This window comes from Vanessa cardui, chromosome 15, assembly GCF_905220365.1.
Source record: "Vanessa cardui chromosome 15, ilVanCard2.1, whole genome shotgun sequence".
Lineage (NCBI taxonomy): Eukaryota > Metazoa > Arthropoda > Insecta > Lepidoptera > Nymphalidae > Vanessa > Vanessa cardui.
This window is the reverse complement of record NC_061137.1, coordinates 11,560,001-11,577,989: the sequence shown is the minus strand read 5'-3', so window position 1 is coordinate 11,577,989 and position 17,989 is coordinate 11,560,001. Positions and strand designations below refer to the sequence as shown.

The window sequence follows — 17,989 nt, the reverse complement described above, 5'->3', positions numbered from 1 at the left end:
ATAATACGTTTAATATTGAATAAATCACCGGAATTTAGATAATTAGTACATTGTGTTGTAGTTCCTACGAAAGACAATTGAATAATTTGAAAAAAGTGCGTATGTGACACTCATTTTGTTATTATAAATCAGTGATACTTTTTGTTGAATACGTTTAATGTGTACAGTTTACTGGTTCATTCTGCATGGTCATGCACCGCGGTCATTAACCTCTGCACTCACGAGTAGCTGACGAAGAGCGCGAGTATAGAGTGTTCGCCTTTTTCACCTTTGCAAGTAACAATCGATTGGCCTCGCGGTTGCCGGCGTAGACTTACGCGCCGGTGGTCCTAGGTTCAATCCTCGAGGAGGCTGTAACTTTTTCTTTATTATTCTTGATTTTAACATTATAAAATGCCGAAGCTAAATTGGAATTGTTGCAAAGACCATAAAGACGGTGAATCGTATTTGTGTTGTGTACGTTGTAAGAACGCCTATCACACAAATTGCTTGCAAGCTACTGGTTATTCACAGATATCAGACAAGGCTATATCTGAATGGAACTGCCCAACATGTACGCCTAAGCGATCAAAAGGCAATAACGAGGATACACCAGTTCACACGAAAACGATCAATACAGGAGTACCCGATAATGCCAACATCACTAAAAGATCTACAAAGAGAATGGCTCTCTCCTCTCCACCTGCATCGGAACTTAACAGTGTCTTATCCCATGGCGAATACCGCGATATGCTTAAAGAAATTGTCAAAGACGAAATGAATGTTATGCTTACTCAGTTGAAATTATCTCTGAAGTCTATTTTGAATGACGAGCTCAAGCTAATCAAAGACGAACTCGGTGAAATGAAAACGTCAATCAACTTTATAAATAGCCAATATGATGATTTTATTAAAGAACATAAATCGAATATAATTTTAATTAAAGAATTGAAGGACGAGAATTTAAAAGCACAAACAAATTTATCTAATTTAACCACCCGTATTAACGATCTCGAACAGCGGGCCAGGGAAAGAAACTTAGAGATTCAATGTGTTCCAGAAATCAGAAACGAAAATTTAAATACAGTTATTAAACAATTGGGCAATATTATTGGATCAGAAATGTCCGTAGATAAAATATTAAGTTGTTCTAGAGTAGCTAAAGTTAATCGCCAAAGTCCGCGGCCACGATCTATTGTAGTTCAGTTTAGCTCAATGAATATTCGAGACAGCTTCCTAGCATCTGTTATCAAATTTAACAAAACGCACCCAAATGACAAATTGAACACATCGCATTTAGGTATCGGGGGAATCAAGAAACCTATTTATGTTATGGAACATTTATCGCCTGCAAACAAAGCTCTACATGCGGCCACAAGAATCAAGGCAAAGGAAAAGGGCTATAGATACGTATGGATAAGGAACGGGCGTATCTTTGTTCGGAAAAATGACAGTTCAGATTTCAAAATAGTTAAGGACATGGAGTTTTTGGATACGTTAAAGTAATGTCGGTAATTTTTTAAAAGTGTTGTCATGATTTTGGTATTATATTGTTAAAATTCTCAGCTTTGAATATATTTTACCAGAATGTTCGTGGCTTAAAAACTAAGACCCACGAAGTATACCGTAATATTTCTGTTAATAATTTCGACATAATTGTATTGACTGAAACGTGGTTAAACTGCTCAATATTAAACAGTGAGTTGTTTGATAACAGATATAATGTTTACAGAAGAGACAGAAGCTCTTGCAAACTCAGCAATAAAACGGATGGTGGAGGAGTTCTTATCGGTATTAATAAAAATCTAATATCCTGTAGAAAATATGAATGGGAAAGCGATATTGAGGATATTTGGATCACTTTAAAAATTCCAAACTTCAAAGGCGTCAAATCATTAGTCTTATGCGCTGTGTACCTTCCACCACCCGTTAAAAAACCGATTCTTGAGCACTTTTTTAATAATTGTAATCGCGTAGCCGAGCAACATGACATGTACACTTGTATTGTGGGTGACTTTAATTTGAGTTGTATTGACTGGAATATGTTTCAAAATTCGTTATTTAAGCCCTATCCTCCTGCTGCGCAGTTATTATTAGATTTTGTATCAGAAAATGGTTTACAGCAATTTAATACCATCATTAATAATAAAAATAAAATCTTAGACCTTGTACTCTCTAACTTTCCTAAGTGCTACGTGGAACTGTCTAATAATTTTGTTTGCAATATTGATTCGCTGCATCCTCCCTTAGAAATTCGCATCCCTAGTATTGAATATAATACACTAAAAAGTAACACGTCAAAAAAATATTGCTTCTTTAAAGCTGATTTTGACTCTATCATTAAATCATTAGATGAATTAGATTGGTATAAGGTACTGGAGGCCTGTTCTGACGTCAATGAAATGGTATGCCTTCTATACGATACTTTACAAAACTTAATTTCTAAATTTGTCCCACTAAAAAATGTTAAAAAAGATAGTTATCCCAACTGGATTAGTCACAGTTTAAAAAAGAGACTTAAAGAAAAACACAAATTATTAGAACGCGTAAAAAAATATAAGAACCCAATGGATGATCTATCACTCAAGTTAATCAGTAAACGCTGTAGAAAATTATCTCAAGACGCATATAATAACCATAATAATAACATTGAGATTCAGATCCACAAAAACCCTAAAATGTTTTGGTCTTTCCTTAAAAGTAAGAGAAACAATAGAAGTTCTTACCCTTCATCAATGAGTGACGGCACGATCACAACTAGTGTTGGAGAAGAAATTTGCAACTTATTTTCTAGTTATTTTAGCACACTATACAAGCCGACGAAAAATGTCACACGTCTAACCCAAGAATATATCTCAAAACATCTTCTTCCAATGACAGGTATCAGCGACAACTTCATATTTCCAGAAATCACCCTTGAAACGATTTCTAATAAACTAGCTAGCTTAGACATCTCAAAAGGTTCTGGCCCTGACAACATACCGCCTATCCTGATTAGGAACTGTGCTTCCAGCTTGGCCCTTCCGCTGTACATAATTATTAACACTTCTTTGCGAACTGGAATATTTCCTACTTCATGGAAAAAAGCTAGGATTGTACCTATCCATAAAGATGGCAAAGATAACTTAGTGCAAAATTATAGACCAATATCTATGTTATCCACGTTCGCCAAGATTTTTGAATCCTTAGTATGTCCTTATATAAAAGTGTATATGAAACGTTTCATTTCAGAGTATCAGCATGGATTCGTTACGGGCAGGTCTTGTAGTACGAACTTAGTGAACTTCACTGAATATCTAAGTGAAGCTATTGATTCTCAACAACAGGTCGATGCTATTTACACAGATTTCCAGAAGGCATTTGATAAAGTACCTCACTGTATTCTACTACAGAAACTAGAGCTTTATGGTTTTTCTGGAATATCGCTGCAATGGTTCTCTTCATACCTAAGTGACCGAAGTTTTTGCGTTGCAGTTAATGGTTACACATCAAACAAACACATGATAGCAACAGGCGTACCCCAAGGCTCCCATTTAGGGCCAATACTATTTAATATCTTTATTAATGACATCGTAACGTGTTTTAAATACTCCATACCGTCCCTATATGCTGATGACCTGAAGTTCTCAAAAATTATTCATTCGCTTGACGACTCAGTCCTCTTACAAATGGACTTTAATCGAATAGTCGAATGGGTTAAGACTAATGGCATGTCACTTAATATAAAAAAATGTTCGCACATAAAATTTACACGCAAACACAACATTTTGCCGACACAATATTACCTTCAACACGAGAGACTAACGGAAGTAACCCATATTAAGGATCTTGGCATTTTTTTAGATCAGAAATTAACGTATATCCTGCACATTGATCATGTCGTTGATAAAAGTACAAAAATGCTTGGCTTTGTTTTAAGGAATGGCAGGATTTTCAAACAAGTAAAGACCAAAATTATTTTGTATAACAGCCTTGTACGTAGCAATTTGGAATACTGCAGTATGGTCTGGCGACCACATTATGCCACCCATCAGCTGAGGCTAGAACGTATACAGAGGCGTTTCTTATGGCACTTAGCATACACGGAGGGTATTGCTAAACAAATTTCGTCTTACGCAAAGAGAATCGAATATTTTAACATGATGACCTTAGAAAACAGAAGAACTTTATTAGACCTAATATTCTTATATAAAATCTTTAGAAACAAACTTGACTGTCCCCATTTACTATCCAAATTTAACTTTAGAGCACCATCCAGATACCCTCGTAACCCAGTAAAACCTCTCTCCGCACCACGGCGGAAAACCGTTTTTGGTAATCACTCAGCAGTTGCTCGAATGTCCAAATTGCTCAATGACTTCAGCGATTCAATAGATTTAAACATTGTAAGCCTCCCAAAGTTCCGATACCTAGTCATAGACAGAATTAAAAGCGTCTAATATTTTATTGATGTCCAAATTTCAAATTTTTAATTTATGCAAAATTTTACGTTATAATAATCTATTTTTTTTTTTTTTATTTGATTTATGGAACAATATTATTATGATTGAATGATAAATTATTTTAATTGTTTTCGTTATCAATGCATGCCATAATATAATTTAATTTTAAGATATTATAAATTTTTATTGTTGTATTTTATTTGAGATTGATTGTTGAATACTGTTAACCCATTATTAAATTGATGATATTGTAATCTAAATAACCAATTTATTTTAAATTTTAAATTGTAAAAAATCGTTTTAACTTTATTTTAATAGTTGTAATTGTAATAATTTTAATTTTTCCTACCATGTGATCATTTTTTACATTTTTATCAAATTAGAACCACTTAAACAGGATGTATATATTAATCGTACATGTCGTGTTTGCTTTAATATAGTTGTACATTTAGAAAGTAATTAGTATGTAAATTAATAAATTGTATCATTAAAATGTAACAACTGCTAGCAAACCTAATAAATAAATAAATAAATAAATAAAGAAACTAAGCGGGATATATATTTTTTTGTGTTAAAGATTCGTAATTACATCGATGATTATTATTCATTTCTTAAAAATTCGATTCAACGGGGAAATGCTGCTAGCATTCTTGCCACCATTCCACGCGGTCAAGATTTATACAGTAACTATATAGTTTTAGTTCATATTTGTATATATATATTTAAGCATTTAATGTTGTTAATTCTAATGTTAATAAAGATATTTCTTAAAAGGCCTGGAGCCTCGATGCCATCATAATTCTATGAAGTCGTTAATATTATGAGCCTTTGCTAACAAAACTTTTCAACAATTTTCTTCTAAGTTTACAAAAATAAAATAATTACTAATCTAGTGTAGCTGGATAACGGGGGTACAAAAAATACAAACATGAATAGGACACATTTTATTTAAACAGGATATATGATACAGAGGGATTTTAATTTCAAAAATAAATATTTTATTTAGCCAATCTCAAAATTTCTTTGTTAAACTAAACAAGAATCTTTTGAGTTTATCTTACCAATGTAATGCTAAATTGTATCTTTTATTATAAAAGAATAATTATCCTTGCAGATGAAGGAAGAAAGTATCGTAAAGCAGCAAACAGTTAAAACATGAAATAATTAAAATTATGTTTGAAAGACTATTATGTAAGCAGCTTACATACTAAAAATATATAAAAGTCCTTGATTATAAATAATTAATAATTGAGTTGATTTTCTTGTATCTGTGGGGTGTGAACGCCGTGTCGTAATGAGATACGTGATAGGAATAGTCTGAAGGCACAGTTATCACATTAATAATTCCATTTGAGAACGATAATTCGGAAGCTAGGCATTTTGTGTTTCCAAAGGTAATGTTAAAAATATGTTTACAAAAAATGTTTCAACATATGTTTTTGTTGCTGATATACATACAAAACATAAATGGTGATTTATATAAAACCACTTAGATATTTATTCTATTAGGACAGGATTCCTAATGAAGACTTGAGTTAGGAAACTAAGTTCTGCTAATTAAAAAAATCTTGCCGATTTTTTTCGATAGATCTACTTTCCGAACCGGTGGTAACTTTATATTTAATAAACACTGTTTCATGGCGATTCAAATGAAAGTTGAAAGTCTTGATTATGACAGAATGGTTGTTTTAATATTAATACAGACTGGTTGCACTAAGGCATATTTCTCAATCCGTCGTCGTAAAACTTTGTATACACACACTGTCAGTGTTACAGAGAAATATACTTAAGGTAAAGCTGTATGTCTCGACACACACGTTCAAAGACAGTATAGGTAGACTAGATGAACTATACTCCAGCCAAATTCGATGTGGAATATTTAATAACAAAGCGTTGCTTAGCAACCAACGTCAGGCAGATGCTCAAAACATTTTTAAAAATATGTACAACAATTATTTTTGATGTTAATAAAAATTAAATTTGATGATTAATAATAAAATATTTAAGACAAAGGACTAAGCGCATTCTTGGTTATAATTATAATACTTATGATCATCTGGAATAATGTAGATCTCAAAAATAATACCTCCAATTTTAAAATGATATCAGAAATTACCTCGTCGTTATATAATTCGCTTTATTAACTTTATCTATCGCCTCCCAAACGACAGGACTCATTAAGATTAATTTGAAACAGTGATTTTAGTGCTATATTTATACTAGCCAAAACAAGATGTCTTTTTTTAACCTATGTGTAATGAAACGTTGTGTATAATGTTAACATTCTTAACCTGTTGTGGTTATACTGCCATTATAATACGACTAAAAATATACACCACCAATTACGAAGAGCCTTTATCGCTATTATATACCTTTCTATATCTGCAATTGCTTAAAAAACACTTCAAATGTTACAAACCTGCTATTTCTTTACGTCAGTATTAAAATATAGGGTTGTTAGTTTTGTAGTAATATTATAGTGGTATTTAAAAAAATTTAAACTTTTATTTTAAGCTAATTTTCATTTAAATTATGTATTGACCGGCTAAATACAATTTTTGAATTCTGTATTAAATTAAAGTTTTTGTGTTTAAACAGGAAATTGTGTTATAATGAATATAGTTGTAATTATAATAATAATTATTTTTTATTAAGAGTGTATCAACCCTAATTATGATGACACATGGTTTGTTTACTAAAATTCTAGATCGAATGTGGCTGGAGTATAGAAACTTTTTAGTTATTTCATCCTCCCCTTATTATGATTTTTATGTGGGCCGTTCCCGGCGGCACTGCAATGCCGGGCCGACCCGTGACGGGAGTGGAGCGAGCCCCGAACATCCCGTCGATTTACAAAAATCAGTTTAATATACTGGTCCCGCAGTGCGGGAACTTTCAGATATTAAGCTGAAAAGAACAGATACTACACTTTGATCTTAGCCAAAAGGCCGAGAAGCGATGCCGAACCTAACACAACTGAGGGAGGTCATTCGACGCGAGAAAATCTCGCCAGCGCGATGTAGGATAGTGACGAAATGATACAGCGCCATCTATGAAATTACGACGTAGCTTTATGTATTATTTTTACCGTGGAACACTAACACAAACCAAATCTTGGTATCGTTATATTAGAACTCATAGTTATTGTTTCCTACTCTACAGAAACTTGTAAATAGAGCTATATATTTACTGTATAGCATTTTGTTACGGAAAAAATGCAGCTTTATATTTTGTAATTGTTTAATTAAACTGTTCCTATATCCATCACTAGATGGCGGTCATTCATTACTACTATATTCCCACAGTGTTGCTGTCTAAAGATTTCATTAGATGGCGTTCGTGTAAAAACTTAGTTTTCTGCATCGCGCTGGCAATATCGCAACACAGCACTTTATATAGTTTCCTTCGTTCGAGCATCATTACTCTGGTTTCCCTTCAAAACGTATAAATCTTTCGCCTTTTACTAAAGATTTCCGTGGAGGGGAACACTCAAATGAGTCTAAACTTATTTTTGAAGCCTCACTTTCGGGTGAGGTTAATTAAGTTAATCAGAAATAACGGGTATTACTTTTATGGGTCAATGCACGTCATAAAATGATCTCACAGATTAGTATTGTATATAAAAATGTAATTAGATCAACAATTATCTTTGAACAAACAACATCTATTTCTATGGTTTGATTGGTATCCATATTAAAAGTGGTTGTAAGCTGGAAAAGAGCATTCATTTTTCTTAAACTAAACCGATTAATTAACCATTGGTTTAGGTTGTTTTATTAAAAACTTACAGACGACGATAAAAGTAATAAATAAGTGGAATTGACGAGGTTGAATTATGTTTTTCTAAAATATGTTTTCAATATAAAAACATTAAGATAAACATATTGTTTGGACCAAGTTGTCATAGCGTTATAAAACCTTTTAGATTCTCTAAAAAATTGGTCTGACATATATTTTTGGTAAAATCAACAAAAAAATTATTGTAAAAGGAAAATTTTCACATTTTTATAGCTTTTAAATTTTGGATTTATGGCAAAAAATCACATAGACACAATTGTTCGCAAAGAAATTTGCTAGAAAATATGTCCTTACAAATTTTTGCAAGATTGATAGTTTCGGAGATCGCAAAAAACGTGTTTTCACCACTTTTTTCAAGATGACGGCCGGGGGACAAGTGCGGCAACCCCATAAACTTGGGGTTAAACTTGTATTGACTACATGTTCCAAAAATTAAAATTGCATCTTTTAAGAAATGTTCAGACAGGCCGTCAAAATTGTAACATTTCAATGGACTATTTATTTTCATAACACTTTTATTTTTTATTTATTTATTTCTTTTTATAATAAAACATACACATTAATATATTTTACAAGCCATTAAACCATTTTCTGGTTTGTATTGGCTAAGAAAAGTATTCGCATATACTATTTATTAAAACTAAACAATACAGACTGTTCCCAAATGTCTAATTTAATTATATCTATTTTTTTATTTATATACATACCATATACACATACATATACATACACACATATACATATATATATATATACATATATAGTATATTATAATTTTTGATAAAAATATTTTTTTAGGACATTTTTGTTATTATTTTCTGTAATTTTTTCTCTAATATTTTTTGGTAACTCATTTATAAACATAGGTAGGACATAGTTAAGAGATTTTTTCCCGTATAGATTTTTGGTTCTTGGAAAGGTTAAGTTTTTATTGGTTATATTTCTGTTAGTCATATTATGAATATAAGGATTTTTTAGTTCATTATTAAAATAATTGTTGGAGAGTATAACGAGTTTAATTAGATCATACACTGGTAAGACTTTACAATATTTGAAAAGAGAAATTTTGTTTTTTATTTTAATTTGAATTTTTTGGGGTACTATATTTTTTAATATTCTTTGCTGTATTTTAAATATTCGGTCTAGGATATGATACTCTCTGCTAGGGTCCTATACATCATGAGTAATATGGGGAAGGGTACCTTATGCTTTATTATGTATAGTTTTGCCATAAAAACACGTAACTGATCGCATACCTTATCAACGTGCTTACTCCAGTTAAAACGATTATCTACAATTAGACCAAGATATTTTTGTTCTTCAACTAATTTTAGAGGTGGACAATAGCATTTAGTGCCATTACATTGAGTGTGTAAACAGTGATGATCGTGGGCAATGACCCGAGGTATTATATCTGTGATATTATGACTAGAACGGACATGCATTAGGCTAGTTTTTTCTGCATTTAGAATAAGTCCATTATCGTGTGACCACATGCAAATTCTTTCAAAAGCTGAATTTCAGATTCAGCAACGTTTATATGTTTATTAGATGATATAAGGCAAGTATCGTCAGAAAATTGGTAAATTTCACATTTTTGTACTATATGGCTTATATCATTTATATAGGCAAGATAATGCAAGGGGCCTAACACAGATCCTTGAGCCGTTCCCTCACTAACACATACACTCTCACTATACGATGACCCTATCTTGACTTTATAAGACCTATTATTAAGATAATTCTCACACCATTTAAGTAATGGCCCCCTAACTCCAGTATTATCCAGTTTTTTTATTAAAATATCATGTTGCAAGGTATCGAAAAAAAAAAAACTATAAATAAATATTGTTTTCGCGCCTGTAATTGTATCCTTTTTATGATAATTGGAAAGTCTCGAGATACATTTAGTTTAATCTAAAAGGCTTACGTACTCATCAGTTGCATTGATTAGAACGTAATCCTGAACTTTAATACTGTTTACGTATCCGTCAGTGTACATATATTTTGCTTAAACATATCGGACCGCAACACGGCGACAACAGAGTTCCTTATATATACATGATATGTATGTATATATATATATTTCTATTATGGATGAATATTTTTAAGAATACTATGTTTTTTATTCATTTTGTCACATTTAGATATAAAAACAAAAATGTTTCTGTCATACTGCATTTTATTTTTAAAAGATTTTTGTCTATCTTGAAAGAAGTAATTCGAAGTCTAGTTTTTGTTTCGTAGATGGCGCTGTATCATTTCGTCACTATCCTACATCGCGCTGTCTAGATTCTCTCGCGTCGAATGACGTCCCTCAGTCGTGTTACGTTAGGCATCGCTTCTCGGCCTTTTGGCTAAGATCAAAGTGTAGTATCTGTTCTTTTCAGCTTAATATCTGAAAGTTCCCGCACTGCGGGACCAGTATATTAAACTGATTTTTGTAAATCGACGGGATGTTCGGGGCTCGCTCCACTCCCGTCACGAGTCGGCCCGGCATTGCAGTGCCGCCGGGAACGGCCCACATTAAAAACTTGTGATTGAATCAGATGTCTTACAGATAAGCAACTCGCGTGTGTCATTAAACATTCCCCAAGATTTTTTCTATACCACAGACATCATATATACAAAATTTACGATTACGGATTGAGAGGTTTGCCTCTGTGCATGCCGGTCTAAGTCAGTTATTAGTTACTTACTCACTAATTAAAATATCAATAGTATAGAATTTTAACTACAAAAAACAACACATATTCGAACAGACCGATAAAAGCACTTATAAATGGTCATGAAACAGTGTTCTATTATATGTAAAGCTAACACCGGTTCGGAAAGTAGGTTCAACTATCGAGAAGAACCAACAAGAAATTTAGTAGTTTCTCTTTTCCATCATTTTAATTACAGATTATGTGTGCAAAGTACAAGCTTTACATATGCTGCCTAGAAATTAATAAATACTAAGTCCTCGTTTTTTTTTTAAATTTTACTAGAGGCCAGTCCCAGCTTCGCATGGGTGGACATTTTTTATATTTCTACTTTAAGTAACATATTTACTGACAAATTATTAATATTTTTAGATTTCTAATGTCTTTTAAATGTTTTTGTAAGTATCCCTCATCATTTTTCGCAATAAATATAAACCTGTGTTACTCAGGGTAAACGTAACTTTCCAATGTATCACAAAAATACAAAATTTTCATCTTTAAATAGTAGTATATCTTGTATTAAGTAACCTATTCATCAATTATTTTGGTACAAACTTAAAATTTATTAATAAACTAAGTTAAAAATAGCTATGGCATACCTCTCAACCCGTTGTCCTTTGTATTTACGTTCTCAGTGTCAAAAATTGTCGTGGGGATTGAGAAACTTAACCCGGTGTCTCTCGACACACGCGTCTAGTAGCTGACTTCATAATTTACAAAGCCGATATAGCAGAATTACAATGATTTATTACGTGGGCCGTGTCTTAAGCCTCATTCTTATTATTCGTGCACTCGCGTTTACTCCACAAACTTCATTCAACTCTGTTTTGATGTTTCTTTACGTGAGGAAACGATTTCGTAGGGGAGTTGAAACATTAAACTAATAGTGCGACAGGTGGTTGCTCAAGTTTTGCCGGTACCGAGTCCCCTCTTGTAAGAACCGATCTCTACAAACCTTCGGTATACTCTAGAAACCGCACACTGATTTCAATTTAAATTTATTGTAATCGTTCGTTTATCCAAGCCTTGCCGCACCAATGCTTCAAATGGAGCGGCTTGTTTAGACCAAGTATTCATATGGTGGTAGTGGTAGTATTCAAGTGGTTACGAAAATGTTGTTGAGTTTAAATGACTAATAATCAATTTTATAGGTAAAAAAAATTAAAATGAAAAGAAACCAAAAAATAATTCAAACTTTATCCTAATAACACACAAATTTAAGACTATGCATATATTTTATTTTCCCGGCTGTAATTCTGCCATTTCCTGATATTCTATTTCTAAATTTTGTTTCTAGTTTTATGATTATTGGACAGTCTCCGCTTGCGAATAGTTTAATTAAATATGATGGTAAGAAATAAAAAGTATTAATTCGAATATAACCTTGAACTTTGTAGCTTATAAGACCATCAGTGTATATTTTGCTCTAACTAATGTATAGGTCAGCAACACAGCGGTTTTTCTGGTAGTCCTAAGGATTAATTCATATACAGTTGTTTCCAAAAGGAATTTGATTCTGATACAGTCTATTTATGTGGGCCGTTCCCGGCGGCACTGCAATGCCGGGCCGACCCGTGACGGGAGTGGAGCGAGCCCCGAACATCCCGTCGATTTACAAAAATCAGTTTAATATACTGGTCCCGCAGTGCGGGAACTTTCAGATATTAAGCTGAAAAGAACAGATACTACACTTTGATCTTAGCCAAAAGGCCGAGAAGCGATGCCGTACCTAACACAACTGAGGGAGGTCATTCGACGCGAGAGAATCTAGACAGCGCGATGTAGGATAGTGACGAAATGATACAGCGCCATCTATGAAAAAAAACTAGCCTTCGAGTTTTTTCATTCAAGACAGACAAAAATCTTTTAAAAATGCAGTATCTCAGAAACATTTTTGTTTTAATATATGATAAATGTAATAAAATAAAGAATAAACATTGTATTCTTAAAAGTATATATCCATAAAAGACATATACATAAATATTATAAGGAACTATGCTGCAGCTGTGTTGTGGATATTTATCTTTATCAAACAGTTATATTTACTTCTTGCTGTGTTCTGGTTTGAAGGGTGACTAAGCTTCATTGAGCTTTATGAAATTTTGTAATAGTAAAATATTGTTTGTAATAGTAACATGATTGTCAAAATTCTACCACTGGTTTGGAATGCAACCCCTAGACCTGAGAAGAGCCGGTGAAAGAAACTCAGTGGGATAATTGCATCAAATATTACAGTAATAATTTATTCCTAAAAATCATTAATAGTATGACCCTCAGCACACAAACATACAAATAATTTTTTAAAGTTTTATAATAGGAAAGCATATCCTTTCTCTCACAAACACAAAGGAATTACTAACTCTGTGTAGTTGGGTAACAAAAGACAACAATTGATGTATAATATAGGGGTTGAACTACTTAAGAATAAACTTTAAAAAGGAAATAGTTTATTCAGCATAAGAGGATTGACAATTATTCTTAAAATTTAATGGCAAAGTGTTTCTCTCATCACTGTTAAGAGATAATACCAGCTAACTAGCTTAAATTATATTTGAATGACTATCATGAAAGCAGTTTACATTATAAAAAATATGAATTCATATAATTTCTTCTATACTGGGCTGGTTTAAATTATTTAGTTAATTGCATTGCAAAAAAGTTTTAATAAATGAAATTAAATAAATAGTTGTATTTTGTTTTATAGAAAACTTAAAAAATAGTTAATGAGATTAAGAAAAGGTCATACTGGCATTAGTTTCTTATGATATTTTATAGATTATAATATTCTATATATTTTTTTAAATTATTAAATTTAAAATATAACCTGGCTAGTATTTGTTTATGTGTAAGGCATACAAGAATTTTTACAGGTGTTAGAATTTATAGTATTAGTTGTAAAGAATATATTAATTTATTGATTTTTGTGTTTCTAAGTTATTGTTAAAACCATACTTTAAAAAAAATTGCCTAAATAACTACTTATTTCATAAATTGGTTTCTATCAAGGTTCTGGGTATATTTAAATAAATATTCAATGCCTTTAAATAATGTTGATAACCTTATTTCAATAATTATCACTGCAGAGTCCGGCAAGAACTCTACATTAACAAAGCCCCCGTAGTATTGTCATTTGTCATACATATCTTAAGAAAATTACATTAAGATAAAGACAATACTACTACTTTCGAACAATTTTTTTATTCCTATATATTTTTTTAATACATGATTAATTTATATAAACGATACAATTATACAAACACCTATAAAACCAATAATTATTCTCTGTTATAAGTCTCGCCAGACTTGAAGACTCATTAAATAATTTTAAGATGAAAATATATGAAACAATAGGTATACCGAAATTATGCAACATAGTATCAGCAATTAGTTCATTACGCTTTAGCAATTATTTAATACGTTTCAATTATTTTCACGATATGATACGAAAATAAGGGACATTAAACATTAAACAAATATTTCAAACAACGAATTTTACAAACCAAATAAGTTTTAGAAAAAAGGCCTGAAACAACATAAAATACGTACCTTTTACCCAATTAAATATATTCTGTCGTCGAAAATCAAAAAACTACATAAATTATTAACGAATTCAAACTATATTATTAGTTTAACTCTTGAAAAACAAAAGATAATACACTGTTTTGCACTGATATTATACCTAAGCACTTATTAATTAAATATTTTAAGATTTTCTAAGTACACACACGTAAAAACAACTACGAAGATTAATTAATAATTTATATTTGATGGTACAAAACTATACTCAATAACTTTTTTTTAAAACAACAAGCTTTTTCATAACAAACAAATTATAAATTACGTACGTTAAGTTTCCCGCTAGTCGCTACTAAAATTTAAATATGTCAATAGAATATAGTCAACAGATATTCGACTCTTGTCTTTAAATAGAATGAATTCATGCAAAAGTGAATATCTATGGAACACTTTGAATAGTAAACAATATTTTGTTTTGTGTCTTTTATTTTATATTTTTAGTGTTAAATAAATAAAATAGTTATAAGAATTAAATGTTGTGTAATAGCGACATACATATTTAATGAATTAATGAATCGACTTAAAGTTTAAATCAAAAATAACAGTTAAATTGCTACTTGAAATATAGGTACACTAAAATAATTCTCAAATAGAACAATATATTAAATTATAAAATAATTACGAAGTTATCTGAGTAAATGCCTAAATTTGTCATCATGATGATACATGATTTTTTTAAAACTAAAATATAGTTTTATCAGAAGAAAAAAATCAATAAGTATTGTAAAATGCAACACATATCGGTCTTTAAACAGCCATGGAGCACTATTATTTGTGTTGATGGTGGCGGCAGTAGTACAAGCGTTGCACGAGGCTGATGTAGAGGCATTTTGGTCTTATCCTAAAAAAACATTTAGTTAGATGTTAGTGTTCATACTAATTACTTTTTTCTCGCTGGAAAAACGGTCTTACGCGTTTCCTCCACGCACCGTAATACTCTCTAATAAATCAGCGATACCCACTCCGCCTCTTCAGGGGAAGTATCACGGAATTGCTTACGTATGTTTTCATGACGCATGGGCCTCCGAAAGGCGCGATGTACTCGTGGGAGACGGGCGTCATATCCCGCCTCACTATCTAGCAAATTCGTACCAAAACAATTACGATAGTATTGATAGTATCGATAGTTTTGGTCTATATATTTGAAATGTCTTTGATCGATAGTAATGACTCGTGGCAATTATATCGATAGAATATCGATTATCTATCGATAGTGGACTATCGATGTTCAACACTACAGCAATTTTAAAGAGTGTTACGTAATGTGCCAGCGGATTTAATGCCTGACGACTTCCTTAACTATTCTCATAATCCCTCATGACCACATCAGACATCTAAATAGAATTCTAATTTTAATATGTGGGCCGTTCCCGGCGGCACTGCAATGCCGGGCCGACCCGTGACGGGAGTGGAGCGAGCCCCGAATATCCCGTCAATTTACAAAAATCAGTTTAATATACTGGTCCCGCAGTGCGGGAACTTTCAGATATTAAGCTGAAAAGAACAGATACTACACTTTGATCTTAGCCAAAAGGCCGAGAAGCGATGCCGTACGTAACACAATTAAGGGAGGTCATTCGACGCGAAAGAATCTTCCCAGCGCGATACAGGTTAGTGACGAAATGATACAGCGCCATCTATGATATTACAACAAAACTAGTTCGAATTAATAACGGCATTCTCTGGACAAATTAAGCCCTGACCTAACCCTTCGGGCCAAAACAATTGGCACGGTAACTGAGGCTACCAGTGAGTAATTTCCCAAGGCACGGCTCTAGAGATCAACGGCGGAAATGCATTTATGCATTCAAAGGCAGCTAAATACATGGCAGCGTGTTTAGGGCGCATATTTCCTTACTGCCTCCGAGTAGAAATGAGACGAACTCCCCCGAGTCTACCACAGGAAACACGGCGTTAAGTGCTGTCGCCATGCCCGCTGCTCCGCTGCAGACTACGGATGTAAAACACCTCGGATGCTCGTAACCAGCCCTCCCCCTTGTAGCCAACGAGGCCACACTATCCCCTCTGCTTACCAGAGAAAAATCAGGAGCGTTCTCGTGGCACCCATCGTGTCAGTCTTAGCCATAGCTGACGAGCAAGCTCAAGCCGGTCCAGTTGCCAGGACGAGGAGGAGGTGACTAACATGCACCACGTATCCAGCCTAGTCCAGGCAAGAAGACTCCACTGCTAACTGTTGGTGCATTGTTGCATGCATTATTTAGACTTAAAACTGAAGACAATAACATTGATCAATTTTTGACACTTGGTAATTATGATTTATAGGTCCAAAAATAGTTGGAAATAGTAATATAAATAGATGGTATTTACCTTTAACATAACAATCAGTATTTGAATGTACGTCCATACTTATAAAAATAATGTGCTGATCGACAGATTATATCTTACATTAGCGCCTGGCCCCTCAGGGTTAGAATCTTTAAAATTCCTTTCTGACTGGGTGTTTACTCAATAAAACGATTTAATCACCTAATTTCAAGGCCCTAACTTTAATAGCTTACTTTCGACAATGACGAATCAGTCCTATCATGGCCTACTATTTGATATATATAGATAAATGTTTCCATACTAAATAACAGTTATTATTTAAATGAATATGGTGCCAATTTCTATATCTCTCACTAGATGGCGCTCTTTAAGTACACATTTATTGTCCAACGCTGCCGTTAGATGGTGTTTAGATAAAATAGAGATATCTGCATCGCGCTGGCAATATCGCAACACAGAACTTTATATAGTTTCCTTCGTTCAAGCATCATTACTCTGGTTTCCCTTCAAAACGTATAAATCTTTCGCCTTTTACTAAAGATTTCCGTGGAGGGGAACACTCAAACTTATTTTTGAAGCCTCACTCTCGGGTGATGTTAATATATAAAATATAGTTATCAAAAGCAAGTTCTGTTAAATTGTCTCTGGACAATAGACATCGACGGTCGTATATTATTATGTAAGTTCTAAATCTTTACAAGAACATACAATTTTTATTATTGCTAGTATTCTTTATTGCTTTTTCATAAATCGAATCAATTAATTATTCTAATCTAGTCTATGGATTCTATATCGCTAATTACTAGTGATAGACAATCTATTTTATGTATCGGCAGTGAACTATCGATATTCAGCTCTAGTATTCAATATATAGAAGTTTATCTTTATTAACATAAGAATTAAGAACACTAAATGCTTAAATATATATATACAAATGTGAACTAAAACTAGTTACTGTATAAATCTTGACCGCGTGGAATGGTGGCAAGAATGCTCTAGTATTATGAATATATAGGTTATGGTTGCATTATCTCTATCCTTAAATTAATTATTTAAATCGTTTAGACGGAAATTTTAAATATATATTTAAATAAAACATAACAATATGATCTGTGACGATTTTAAAATATTTTATTTTTGTGTAACATTCGGTTTTATATTAACAGATTAATATTCATCAAGTAGTTTATTTTAATTCAGGTT

The 17,989-nt window shown here is 32.4% G+C and overlaps 1 protein-coding gene, 5 non-coding genes and 1 pseudogene across 6 annotated transcripts in view; 3 read left to right on the top strand and 4 right to left on the bottom strand.

Annotated features, from left to right (window-relative positions):
• Window positions 1-7,188: 7,188 nt before the first annotated feature.
• On the bottom strand, window positions 7,189-7,381 carry LOC124535952. Its single transcript, XR_006966837.1, has one exon. It is a non-coding gene; the product is annotated as a U2 spliceosomal RNA (small nuclear RNA).
• A 459-nt stretch (window positions 7,382-7,840) lies between these two features.
• LOC124535961 lies at window positions 7,841-7,957 on the top strand. Its single transcript, XR_006966844.1, has one exon. It is a non-coding gene; the product is annotated as a U5 spliceosomal RNA (small nuclear RNA).
• A 2,599-nt stretch (window positions 7,958-10,556) lies between these two features.
• Window positions 10,557-10,749, top strand: LOC124535957. The gene has a single exon (XR_006966842.1). It is a non-coding gene; the product is annotated as a U2 spliceosomal RNA (small nuclear RNA).
• A 1,704-nt stretch (window positions 10,750-12,453) lies between these two features.
• On the bottom strand, window positions 12,454-12,646 carry LOC124535970. Its single transcript, XR_006966852.1, has one exon. It is a non-coding gene; the product is annotated as a U2 spliceosomal RNA (small nuclear RNA).
• Window positions 12,647-15,854: 3,208 nt separating this feature from the next.
• LOC124535963 lies at window positions 15,855-16,047 on the bottom strand. Its single transcript, XR_006966846.1, has one exon. It is a non-coding gene; the product is annotated as a U2 spliceosomal RNA (small nuclear RNA).
• Window positions 16,048-17,280: 1,233 nt separating this feature from the next.
• LOC124535966 lies at window positions 17,281-17,383 on the top strand (annotated as a pseudogene).
• A 509-nt stretch (window positions 17,384-17,892) lies between these two features.
• Window positions 17,893-17,989, bottom strand: part of LOC124535597 (symplekin) — a 16,159-nt gene continuing 16,062 nt past the window's right edge. The window contains exon 13 of the mRNA XM_047111859.1: window positions 17,893-17,989. This exon is cut by the window's right edge and continues 260 nt beyond it. The gene's annotated coding sequence lies outside the window, so the exon portion shown is untranslated.